Source organism: Podarcis vaucheri, assembly GCF_965113315.1.
Source record: "Podarcis vaucheri genome assembly, chromosome: 2".
NCBI classification, from domain to species: domain Eukaryota; kingdom Metazoa; phylum Chordata; class Lepidosauria; order Squamata; family Lacertidae; genus Podarcis; species Podarcis vaucheri.
Genome location: NC_138760.1, coordinates 60,199,720 through 60,213,083, shown reverse-complemented (window position 1 = coordinate 60,213,083; position 13,364 = coordinate 60,199,720). Strand labels below are relative to the sequence as shown.

Sequence of the window (13,364 nt, the reverse complement as noted above, 5' to 3'; positions counted from 1 at the left end):
AGTTAAGCCTCCGTTCGCTTTGCTGGGGAGGGACGGTGCTTTTAAGATCAACGAGTTGCCCGGCTGCCTTCTCATTCCCACCCTCGGCAGTCGGGTCATTAAAGGCAGAGTGGCAGGGGGTATAAGTGCCCCCCCCCCGCCTTTCAGTGTGTACTTGCTTATTATACGGGGATTTTAACCAGCCTCGATTGCCAATGATGTGGAGATGGCTTGGTAGTTATCCCGGATTAATTGACATCGAGTACAATGAAAAGATCCTGAAAGCAATTCGATCCTGGCGTTTGTCACCTCCACCCCCCCCCCTCGCCAATCCCGAGTTTTCCAATGTAAGCAGTAAAAATCCAGCAGCACCAGTTTGCGGGCGTTTGTTGTTTTTAGGTTAAGGGGCGTTATGCATTCCTATGATCCTTGAATGTTCACAATGTTGAGATGTAAACACAGCCTCCCAGCCCACCTTGTGCCAGGGTTTTCCAAACTTGGGCCTCCAGCTGGTTTTGAACTACAGTTCCCGTCATCTCTGACCACTGGTCTTCCTAGCAAGGGATCATGGGAGTCGTAGTCCAAAAACAGCTGGAGGCCCAGGTTTGGGAAACCCCAAAACACTCTTGAATTCCAGCATTTGGGATTGTGTTTTGTAATTCCAAGGTCTCTTCTGTCCAAAACTCTGAAGACAATACTGAACTAGTTTGACCAGTGCAATCAGTACACAGTACCTTCCTATTTTGATTAAATTTGCAAAAGCAAAAGTTGACATTTGCAGAAAAGAACTGTGGTGGGGTGGCATTCCGTGGATAGTTATACATTTGCAGCATATTTCCTCTTCATGGGAATTACAGAATTTCCAGTGTTTCAGTAAATTTAGTGCTCTGAAAAGGCCCAAACTGTCACTGGGATGCCTTTGTTTATGCTTTCCTGAGTGCAGTTGGTGGGAGCCAAGGAGAAATGATAGTTGTTAGTCTTTGTTTGCAACCTAAATATATGGAAGCAGGGAGATTTCAATAAGTGGGTATCTTCCCACTAACAGCCACATATAAAAATAACGATGCAGCTTTTTGTTTTTACTTTACTCTTGTTTTAATCGGTTGGTTTTATGTTTTGAGTTGACCCTTTCCCTGTTTATTCCTGGACTGAAAATTTCAAGGCAACAAATGGTCATCTATTAAGTGCCTTTTTAAGGACATTTTTTGGGGGCTGAACAAATAATTACTCATAATTTGCTTACTCAGCAGTTTCAGATCCCTATTGAAGGGAGTCTTGCAAGCAAAGCTAGATTTCTCAGGTTAGAGGGAGGAAATTTATTTTATTTGGAATTAATGCTTATACATGTAGTTTAGCATACAGTATGCTAGGCCTAAAAATGACTCTGTCTTCCTTGCAGCGACATAAAATTTAGATGTGTCTGATGAGTGATTAATGATTAGCTCTAGAAGACATGCATTTCTGTGATAGCACATGGCCTTTTAACACTCTTAGTTGTGTGGTATTTTGTTAGAGCACATGATTGTTGGCACTAAATGACATTGTTGGAAAGAGAGATAAGCGCTCTTCCCTCCTAATATGAGCTCTAGCTGTGTTAGCACCCTATGCTCAAAATTATGGAATTTTTCAGATTTAATTAATGTATTCTACTTTTTATTTCATTTCTGCAAATTCTGTAAACAGGTCCCCACACCCCATATTTTCAGCCATGTTTCACCAGATGAGGATTTGAGTTTGAATTTATAAATTTAATTTGTTAGGATTCTGAGAACAGTCTCCAGACTACATATTGCCCACCACCAGCATAAATGATGGTCCTAACATTACACTTTGTGAGGGAAACATATTAAAATTTTCAGGACAGAATATTAGTTACTAACAATAATTAGTATCAGTGAACGTGAACATTCTGGACTACTTTGTTTTTTAGTTACTTGCATATTCTGTTCAAGGAACTTGGCAATATACATGGAGTTTCCTCTTAATTTTTTCTTACAATAACTCTGTGACGTAGGTTATGCTGAGAGCTAGTTACTGATCTAAGGTCACCAAGTGAGTGTTATGGTTGTATGGGAATTTGAACCTATGTCCAATTCCCAGCAATGTCTACTACATTACACTAGATCTTCTACCAAATCATGCAGCACCTCATAGTATATATTTCAGATTTTGATTTTGTATAGCTGTTTCTTCAACTTCCCTGTTGTACCTCAGATTTGGGCCTCTCAAGTGGAAATAAGATGTTTGACTTATCTGCAGCTTATACAGTTCATACTGTATTGTTAAAAAAGATCCAAGAGGTTATGCATTACATATAGTTTTATTGTTAAAAATGGTCCAACAGGTTATACATTTCATATTCTGTGGCTGTTAAAAAAGCTCTACAATTTGTACAATCAATAACAGTAAAATTGATTGGGTGTTATCTTCTTTCATTAGTGGTACTTAGCAAAGCTTGAAAAAATAGGACTGCTTATCCTGTAGTTGTTTTCCTACCATGCTTACCTGTCGAATTTATTACAATTTTTAAAATGTAAAATGTACCCTGCTGGGTTGAACCCTACTAAAATTTCTGGAGAAATTAATGTGAATAAGGACTTGCTGCTGGTGCATGAAAAGCCCAAGTAAATGTGATATAGGGTACAATCCTATGGTCCCTCACAGGGTGTCCTGAGGGTGAGCAATGGGATTTTGGAAATCTCCTCTGTGGGAAGAGTAGAAGGCCTATTCATTGCAACTGTAGAAAACTGCAGCTGTCTCTCTCCAGTGGCGGAAAGGACAAAAAGGAGACATGTTGCGGATGGATTAGAGGAGGTTTTGGATCTTTCTTTTCTCTCCTGTGGTATGTAATGGGATGAAAAAACTTGAATAAAGAAAGCTGTTGACAGTAGGTGTGGGGGGTAAAATGTCATGTGCCCTTCACAGTATTAGCCTGGCAAGGTTTGGGATTTGGCAGTTCACCCAGCCTTGATTGCCCCTCCCCAGACCAGGTAGGATTATTCTGAAAACTTAAACATATTATAGAATTAGCCACACTGAATTCAGTTATTTTATAAAAACATGCAGTGTGATGATGGTAAGTTTCCATTTTAACCTTTTAATGTTGCACAGTCAAATTTCCATGGGGTTTTAAAAGATCATACAATCAAAATTACCAACCACCAGAGCCTTGATAAAAGCTTGCATTGAAAAGAGAGAGAGAGAAATGAAGGAAAAGGAAAGAGAGGACAAAACACAAATGCGATTTTGTAAATGTGTGGCCCTCCAGAGGTTGTTGGACGCCAACTCCCAACAGCACCAGCTAGCATGACCAATCGTCAGGAATGATGGGAACTGTAGTCCAACAACTGGAGAGCCGCAGCTTCCCCCATCCCTGGAATTAAACATCAGTGTTCACAATTCAGATTTCAGTATCAACCAGTTCTACAGAATTTTGTGGTTCCAGAATATAGTGTACTACAAGCAGAGTAGAGCAATTAGATCTCATTTGATTGCAAGATGACCAAGTCCTGCCAAAATGATGTACTCGCAAAGAAGACACATGCTGTTCTTACACCACAATCCTATGAATGCTTGTGGCCCATGTGAAGTAGGTACGCATAGGATTGTCGTTCAAAATGTGGTAGATATTTAATATCCTACCAGGAATGACCTTTTAAACTGGGAGGGTGGGGGTATTGGTTTTTTTTTTTACTATGTTACATATATTTGTGTTTTTATATTGTAAACTGCCCTGTGATCCTCAGATGAAAGGTGGTATAGAAATTAAAATAACAACAATAACAATGGTTATATATCCAATTTGATTTGTCAATGATAAGTTCAAGTTGGAGCAAGTGTAAAGAACTAGAATGAGTGCAGGACTGATGTGAGGCCCACATCCTCAGGCTGAGGCAGCATAGAAGGGTGTGCTGAGATATCCTCACAGAGTAGACTGACTCATGAGGTGTCTGAATCTGAGGTCTCCTCAGGCAACACTGGGATCCTGAACATGGCAGTGGGCTGCCCACTGGAAGCCATCACTCTTCTGCCACTCACTTGCTTGGATGTAATTCCTTATTGTCAGTGACTGGCATAGTACACATTTAAACTTCATAACAGTTTTAGTACATAGAAAAGCAACTGATCTTTACAGATCATTTGGAAGGTAATAATGTGGAATGATTTAAAATAGTGTAGAGGCAACATCTGGGGATGAGGTACCTAGATGTTTCAAAATGGCTGAATAAATGTATGTTGAAAAATGAAAGGCATCGGCTAGAAAATGACAAAAGATGCGGGTAGGACTGGTGAAATGAGGCTTTTACCGTGTGGGTGTGACCCTGCATTTCTTTCAGCATTGAACAAATGACAATCTAGGTGACTTCTGCCTCTGTTTGATGCGTGTGTCTTCCTGTTGTGTCATTTAATAATCCTTAATTGGCAGCATCATGTATACGGCCTCACCTACAGGAGGTAGCGTCCATAAACTGGAGCAAATCACCTTGCTCTTCAGCAGGTATGTTTCTAAATGTAGTCATATACAGCTATGACATAAAGTGAAGAGGCACATTGATGAGGATATATGGTTCAGAAAGCTAGAGCCAATAAAGAAATGACTGGCAGTAATCCTCAGATGTAATAATACATTATGTTCCTATGGATTGAGATACATGGGTTGTATTTTACATGCTTTGTTGTGAAGTGCTAATGGTGTATTTTAAACATACCTAGAAGAGATCTTTGAGAACTCCCCTATGTTGCCATAGCAACAGGATGAGATTTGAGGAGTGGTATCTCTGCAATCTAGAGGCTCTCATGATTTGTCATTCTGGAACCAATAATTAATTTTTGTACACAAGTTAAGGCAATAGAATTCAGAAATAGAAGCCTATGTTTAATATTCCAGCTTTCTTTGATAGTTTTGGTATGAAGGCTTGCATTGTTCTAGGTATGTACATAAGCAGTTGTAAGGTAATGCCTGTATTGATTCTGTTGTTGCATGTGCATAAGAGGTTTGTTGTGTTAAAACTCTTGAGGAATAATGGATTAGCTTTTACTAGAAGGAATGAAAGAAAAACATAGGTTAGGAAATATTGACCATTCTTCTAATTTAATTGAAGTTTAAATGCCAGTTGTTTGTGTTTTGTTTTGTTTTCCCTTTCTACATTGCTTTGTGAATGTGAATATGAAAATTGTAATGGCCTGACCTTTTTCTTTTCAAATAAAGAAGCATCCTAATGGCTAGTGAACCAAGTATCCATTTTCCATTAAAATAGAATAAACCAATCACAGGCTTGTTTACACATTCTAATCTGAGTAATTTGAATAAGAGTAAGAGGCGCAAATACCTAATGAAAAGGGCACATCATTTTAAAATGTCATGAATAGTATCAGAATTAAGGAGTACCTAGCAAAAAAATGTACTCAGAAATTTACGCATTTTCATATTGAGCTAGAAGGATTATAGAGCAGTGCTAAGAACAAGGTGAGTGGAAAGTGAAGTTGCAGATATTCCAGCACCTCCCAGGCCCTGTCCTGGCCAAGGAATGTCCTGGCCAAGGGTGTTCTCTTCATTCTGGTAGTTTTTCTTCTTGTTGTTTTTAATTCCCTGCATTGATTTATTTTATATTGAGATTTTTTTATTGGTTCTTTGTTTGCTTGTGGGGGTACTATACCACGTCCAGATTGGTATAGTTGATGGGCCTGGATCTTGCAGCCTCTTGGAGAAGCAGAGGGCCTTCAGATTCATTTGACTCCTGACGTCCTCTACTGCTGGAATGCCTTGTTTCAGGGCCTGCTTCTGGCAGAAGTACTGCCAGTGGTAAATTTATGCCTGCAGAGCATCTGTGAATGGAGGTGCCTCCCTTTGATGGTGCTCCTCCCCACTGGCCGATGGGTCACTTTGAACCAATCCTAACCCCTTAGATTCAACAGATGGGGTTTAGGAATGGTCTGTTTTGCTCTATCTCCATGTTTTAAAGGAAGCGTAATTAACTACTGGCCCATGTGCCTGATCTGACCCATCATAATGTTTTTGACAGCCTTCCTGCCCTGAATACAATTTTCTGTGGGTGCTCAACAGCAAAGCACCCTTCCCTTTTATGATGTTATTTTAACTACCATTGGGAACAGAAAAGAGCACTCCAGAAACAGGAAGGAACTCTTCCAGCCTTTCTCAACCTTGGGTCCCCAGATGTTGTTGAACTACCAACTCCCATAATCCCTAGCTAGCAAGGCCAGAGCTCAGGGCTGATAGGAGTTGTAGTCCAACATCATCTGGGGACCCAAGGTTGAAAAACACTGCGCGGCTGTTCCAATGTTTCATGGCCCTTTTGTTATCACCTGCACTTGGGAAACATTATAGCAAATTGGAGTGCTGCTTCCTTTTTTTGGAGCACTCTGAGCTGCTCTCAGTGATGGCGAAGAAGAGAGGATGAGCAGGGTTTGAGAAAGAACCCATGCAAAGATAAAGCAGATGGAAAAAAGAAGAGTGTGCAACAAATGAAAAAAGCAGGACTAATGTGAGATAAGAAAAGAAAAGTAAGGAGGAGCATTTAAAAGTAGCAAGTCAAGCTGAATGCTGCCTGGAGCCAATGAATAAAATATTACAATGAGGAAATGTGATCATAGTGACATGGGCATTACATTAACCAGGTGGTCAGATTTTGATCAGAAGTTAATGGAGAAAGATGGAAAGGGAAGAGCTGATAGTAGAATATATTGCAGTAGTATAGATCAGAAGTGGATTCTAGTCATGCCATTATTAACTGACAGAAATAACAAGAACAAAGAGAGTGCCAGTTTCGTTTTTGAATCTCTTGTAATTGGGCACTTTTGCATACAAATTATGCTGTTGGAGGAGAGTGCTGTGCTGATATTTTGCCACAATCTCCGCTGGCATGCGATTCCGGTAAAGGGTTGCCTTGACCCTTGGGCAGAAAAGGTTAGCCACCTCCATTTTAAAGTAAACCCACTTCACCAGTTGCAAAAACACAAAACAGTCATTATCCTGGTTGCCCCAAACTTTGAGCAGGCCTTATTTTCTACCTTTCTGTGTTCCTCACCATCCAGTTGCTAATTCTCAAAAAATAAAACCGTATTGCAAGTGACAACTGGCCAGTTTTATGCTATTAGAGCAGCATTTGTTCATGTAAAAGTGTATGATATGATCTTCCTACTATGTGAATCTTTACTGTGCTAATAAGCACTTAGCTGATTTTAGATGGCTGGCATTGTTGAAAAAGAGGCTGTGTGCTTTGTCCATTAAGAGGAGGATCATTTTCATGTTGCTGGCAAGATGTAATGTTGAGTCTTGGAATTTATAGCTTGCCTCTTAATAGAACAACTGAATAGGAAGGAAGGAAGGGGCCTGTAAGGAGAGCCCATGTAACTTTCTGGACTTTGAAAAATGTATTGCATCTAAATTACCTAGACTTTGGTGCATTATAAATATCGTGGCAAAATAACAAAATTGCAGCATATTAACAGAATAATTCAACACCACTATTATTTTACTCTCATTTTCTCCGTGTGTGTGTGTGCGCGTATGCACACATATAACTATCAGCATCGGTGGAATTTGCTTGAATAAAAAAGTAAAAAAAAACTTCTTTTACTCTGCATAACAGAATTGTCAGCATGTTTTCTTGGTTGTTAATCTCCACCTTTCCTCCTCCTTCATTCTGTCATTCTTTCTATCTGATATTATTATGTCACCTCTTCAGTGGTTTCCCAGGGTTGACACTTAACTCTTAAATGATCTCCCCACCCCCACCCCGTTCGCCTCCAGCATGCCTTTCCTTCTTGCACCTAGAATGCAAAAGCAGCAGTTCTCCCATTTCTCTAGGGGAATTACCTTAACCATGTCTGTGGCATTTCTTCTTTCATTGCGTGCACGGCCTCAGATTTCACTCTCACTTCTTTCACAGGTTCTTCTGACTGTTTCTTCCTGTTCACAGAAATATATTCAAAGTAATCACTTCTCATTTATCTAATGGCTGTCCATTTTTTTTTGCAAATGTATACAACATGTAGCTGCTCCAGTACCATAACTCCTGTCCCTCATAACTATCTATCAGAGCCATAGACTAAAGTTAATGATTGCAACTGGTGGTCTGCAAGCCAAGTCCTGGTCTGCCATTTCCCATCTGCAACCACCTTCCCCTCTCACCCCTCCCTTATTTTTCTGCCACACCATTGTTGCTCTTTTTGGGTGGTGCAGGAAGTAGAGATGATTTCCAGCTTAGCAGCAGTCTTCCATGTTCTTCTGGGTTAACTGGAAGCTGAGAGGGGGAAGGAAACACCATCCCTAGGCTTGCAGTTTGAGAGGCATGGCCTTCCACTTCAGCCTAGTCATTCCACAATTCTTGCTGCAAACAATTGCTTTATGCCAGGAATGGTTGACTCAGACTGCTCTCTGCTCCTGTGGTGTCACAGGCTTTGGTGTGCGCCTTGAGAAGGAAGGGAGGCAACCAAACCCATCCCTCCTTCACCACTGTCACCAAGCAGTTCCTATTTTTCTTTAATTGGGCCTTTATTGAGAAGAGTCATATGGCACTTAAGTGTGAGGTGAATAACAAGTTCTCAACCGAAACAAACTGCTCTTTTACCTCAGAGTTTTTGTAAAGCATCAGACAAATAATTTTTTGGAAAACTATTTTAGAGAAAAGAAAACTTGTTTAGCATTTTGCTTAGTTACCTATAAGAGCATATAAAAAGAAACACATAAACACATCCAACTATTCTAGAGACTGTTTTTCTAACCAAGCCAATACTTAACAATTTATACTCTATAGTTCTAGGTCTCTTGGCATCCTCTAAAGCTATCTAGGTCTCTTCGCTCTTTCTCTTCAATTCTTCAACCACAGCTCTTCAGCTCTCTCCCTTACTATTCTGTAGTTTTACTTATATACATCATTTTCTGTCCCCTCCTAACTTTTTAACCAAATCACAAGGAGAATTGAGTCCTAGTTATAGTTCTGTTTCTCCTTAATTGCTTACTCGCTAAATGTTGGCTCCTTTGTTAAATACTGCAGTCAATATAGGCTGTACAGTGGTGCCTTGGGTTACATACGCTTCAGGTTACATACTGTCAGGGGTTCAGAAGCAGAGACGCAGAGAAGGGTGGAAACAGAGAGCGAGGGGGAGGAAGCCGAAGGGAGAATGAGTGATGATGACGAACCGAGATCTCCAAGCCTAAGCAGTGAGTCAGAGGACTCCCAAAAGGGAGCCCCAGTGAGCAGAGCAAGGGGGGGATCCGGGGGGACACCCCAGGAGGAAGGGAACAGAGGAGATTCAGAGAGCAGCAGCTGGAAGTCGGGACCCACGCTCAAGACTGAGAACAGCAGGGAGGAAGGCAGCCAGGCATCGGGTTCCGGAGGCCGTCAGCAGGAGGGAGGGCACGAGTCAGGGGTGGTCACGCCCTCCTCAGAGAGCGAGGCAACGGTCAAGAGGAAAGTAGAGAGTTGGGCGCGCGCGCCAAGTTCAAATGCAGCGGAAGCTGGAGCAGTAAGCAGCCCGGAGAGTGAGCCAGGTCCCAAAGCCCGCCGAAAGGAAGCGGAAGGATCAGGGGGGTCAGCGTCAGAGGAGAGTAGAAGGGAGGAGTCCCAGGGGGGCAGAAGGACCCAGAGACGTAGGGAGAGGCGAAGGAGGTGGAGCAAGGCTAGGGTATTAAGCTGGTGTGCAAGAGGCGGGGACTCAGATGGGTCTTCGCCGACCTAGGGCAGAAGGTGTAGAGCTGCACGCTGCAGTTCGGAAATGAAACCTGTAACTCAATAAAGACTCTTTTAAAGTGGACGCTGTGTGGCGTGGTCCTATGTGAGCTGGGACCTGGTAGCAGCTCTGACAGTAAGACCCATCTCATCAAAGCTTCAGAAACCTGAAACCTCGCAGCGGGAGCAGAAGCCGCTAGGGGAGGAAGAGGGGTGTCTGTAAGCAAGCTCACAAAGGTTAGCAAGATGACGGAAGAACAGAGGATCTCCGCGTTGCAAGAGGCAGTGACCCAGTTGTCCTCAGAGGTATTGGCTTCCAAGAAACGGGAGGAGGAGACTACAGCCGCCTACAGAGACCTACACGCCAGGTTTGAAATGCTTGTTAAGCAAGGGCAACCGGGACCCAGACCGGAGGGCGTGGGATTGGCACGGAGAGCAGGAGGGCTTGTGGCTCACTTCGATGGGACTTTGCAACAGTACCCTAATTTTAGGGCAGACGTAATGTGCGCACTGCAACTGCTGGCAAAAGACTTTAGAGATGAGGAAGAGAAGGTGGGGTTCATATTGTCCCATTTGCATGGGGATGCCAAAGCCTGGCTGCGCAATTTGTGGAGGGATAAAGATCCGGCGCTTCAGAATGCAGATGCCTTTATCAAAGCGATGGATGAGTGTTTTTTGTCTACTATTGATGTGGATCTTGCCAGACGGGAGATTCATGGACTAAAACAAGGGAGGGCGAGCGTCCGGCAGTATCACGCCCGATTTTTTGCGCTGGTCAGTGCTTTAGAATGGGATCGGGATTCGCCCCCTGTCAGAGACCTCTTCTGGGAGGGTCTAAGTTCTGCGGTTAAGGATGAAATTGCAAGGGGGGAGAGGCCCCGAAGCACGCAGGAGGTGGTCCAAAGGGCGCTGACTGTGGGGGTGAGGCTGGAAGAACGTCCATGGTGCAGAGATGAAGGACGTGGAGGGCGCGAAGCAGCGAGAAGTTTCTCTTTCGTTCCGAGGGAAGCAGCGCGTGCGCAATCCACACCTCCGCCAGGAGGGGGAGGGGAACCGATGGAGGTTGGAGGTGCAAGGGCTCAGTCAGCAGCCAGAGCCCTAGCACCGGCAGCAGTGAAAGCGAAGCCTCCTAGAGGGAACAGGAAGTGTTACATCTGCGAGGATCCAGGCCATTTGGCGAAGGAGTGTCCCCGGAGGCTCCACAAGCACACTGCAGCCTCAGCAATGGTGACTGCAGCAACGCAGCAAGGAGAACCACAGCAGGGAAACGACGATGTCTGGCTGGAGACGGAGGCACTGGGGCCCAGCCAGACGCATCTGTGAAGCAGTCCCCAGCGATATTGCAACCCACGGATCCCCTCCCACCCAAACCAGTAGTGCAGCTCACAGCATCTCTCCAGCTACCCGACGGCGTCACTATCGAAGTGCCGCTTTCTGTGGATTCTGGAAGCAACGCAGACTTTATAGCGCAGAGCTTTGTGGAGCAGCACGCTATACAGCTATTGCCTGCCACTCTGCCCCTGCAAGTCGTCACAGTGGATGGCAGAGAGTTGCTAGGGGGGCAGGTGGTGAAGCAGACGCCACCGATGGTGATGCGCCTTGGCAACCACAGGGAAGTCATCAGTTTTAATGTCACCCAACTGTCGGACACGCCCATTGTGTTGGGCATGAGTTGGCTGGACAGGCACAGTCCGACACTGGCTTGGTACCAGAGACAACTGATCTTCGGCTCCTCTTATTGCGCAGAACACTGCATCCTGCCCCGACGGGAGGGAGAGGAGGAGGAATCACAACTGCAGTTGGGAACGTTGCAAGCGGTCCCCCACAAATACGCGAGCTTTTTGGAGGTCTTCTGCGAGAAGGAGGCGGACAAGCTACCCCCTCACCGGCCATATGACTGCAAGATTGACCTCCTACCGGGGGCGACGCTGCCGAAGGGGCGGCTATACTCCATGTCTGAAGATGAAATGCAGGAACTCAAACAGTTCATCGAGCATAATCTGGAGCGTGGCTTCATCAGAGAGTCCAAGGCAGTGGGGGGCAGTCCCGTTTTCTTCGTGAAAAAGAAAGACACGCCCCAAAAAAGACTAGTTGTGGACTACCGCCTTTTGAACCAGATGACCAAACCGTCTGATTACCCCATGCCCAGGATTGACGACCTCCTCGCGACGGTGCGCAAGGGACGCGTGTTCACCAAGTTGGACCTGCGAGGGGCGTACAATCTCATCCGCATGCGGGAGGGCGATGAGTGGAAGACGGCCATGTTCACACCGCTGGGCACCTACGAATACAGAGTTATGCCCTTTGGATTACAAAATGGCTCTCACTGTTTTCAAGCTTTTATGCATCACGTGTTGGAGGGACTCCTCTACAAGACATGCGTCTGCTTCCTGGATGACATCCTGATTTTCTCTGACTCGCAGCAAGCTCACGACCGAGACGTGAGGGAGGTGCTCAGCAGGTTGCAACAACATAGACTGTACGCCAAGCTGGAGAAGTGCCAGTTCGACACGACGGAGGTGGATTTCCTGGGATACAAGTTGTCGGACAAGGGGATAGCCATGGACAGCACCAAGGTTCGTGCGGTATTGGATTGGAAGAGCCCGCGCAACCGGAAGGAGGTCCAGCGGTTTGTCGGCTTCGCCAACTTCTATCGCAAGTTTATCAAGGGGTTCGCGATGCAGACGGCAGCAATTACGGACACGCTCAGCTCCAAAAAAAAGAAATTCATCTGGACGGAGCAGGCGGAACAGTCCTTTCAAGCGCTCAAGCATCTCTTCGCATCGGAGAAGCAACTGCTGCATATCGACCCCAGTAAACCGTTGAGGGTAGAGACAGACGCGTCAGACAGAGCCGTGGGAGCTGTCCTGCTGCAGCGAGACCCGCAGGGGGTGTGGCGGCCGGGAGCGTTCTACTCCAGAAAGCTCAGCAAGTCGGAGCAGAACTACACCATCTGGGACAGGGAGTTGCTGGCCATTCATGCAGCTTTCAAGGCGTGGAGGCACTTCCTAATCGGCGCCAAGCACACGGTGCAGGTCTGCACGGACCACAAGAATCTGGAGCACTGGCGCACGGCTCAGTTCCTGAACCAGAGGCAGATACGTTGGGCGGAGTTCTTTGCTGACTTCAATTTCCGAATAGAGTACGTCCCAGGCGACACCAACATCATGGCGGATGCACTGTCCCGAAAACCGCAATACCTAGAAGAGGTGACGCCAGCGGCGGCCATGCACATCTTCGCACCGACGGCGTGGGCGTGTGCTTCAGCTACAGTAGACCTGGATGCGGTGCGACGTGCATTGCGGGACGACTCATTCGCGCAAGACAAGATGGCGGAACTGCTCAGAGGCACGGCTACCACGGACGAGTTCCAGGTGCGGGACGGCTTGCTCCTACGCAAAGGGGCTGTCTATGTACCAGGAGACGACCTTCGCGCCAAGGTACTGCAACAGTTGCACGACGCACCCACGGCCGGTCACTTTGGCACAGAGAAAACGATGGAATTAGTCGCGAGAAACTTCTGGTGGCCCAGGCTGAGAGGAGAGGTCGCGGACTACGTCGCGAGGTGCGACACCTGCCAGAGGGCCAAGCCGGTACACAGACCACCGGCGGGACTGTTAGAACCGCTGCAAACACCGTTTGAACCGTGGGAGAGGGTGGCCCTGGACTTTGTGACGGATTTACCCAGCTCGA

At 45.5% G+C, this 13,364-nt stretch overlaps 1 protein-coding gene across 1 annotated transcript in view; it reads left to right on the top strand.

Moving 5' to 3' along the window:
* Positions 1–13,364, top strand: part of NDFIP1 (Nedd4 family interacting protein 1) — a 29,448-nt gene that overhangs the window by 766 nt on the left and 15,318 nt on the right. The window lies entirely within an intron of this gene.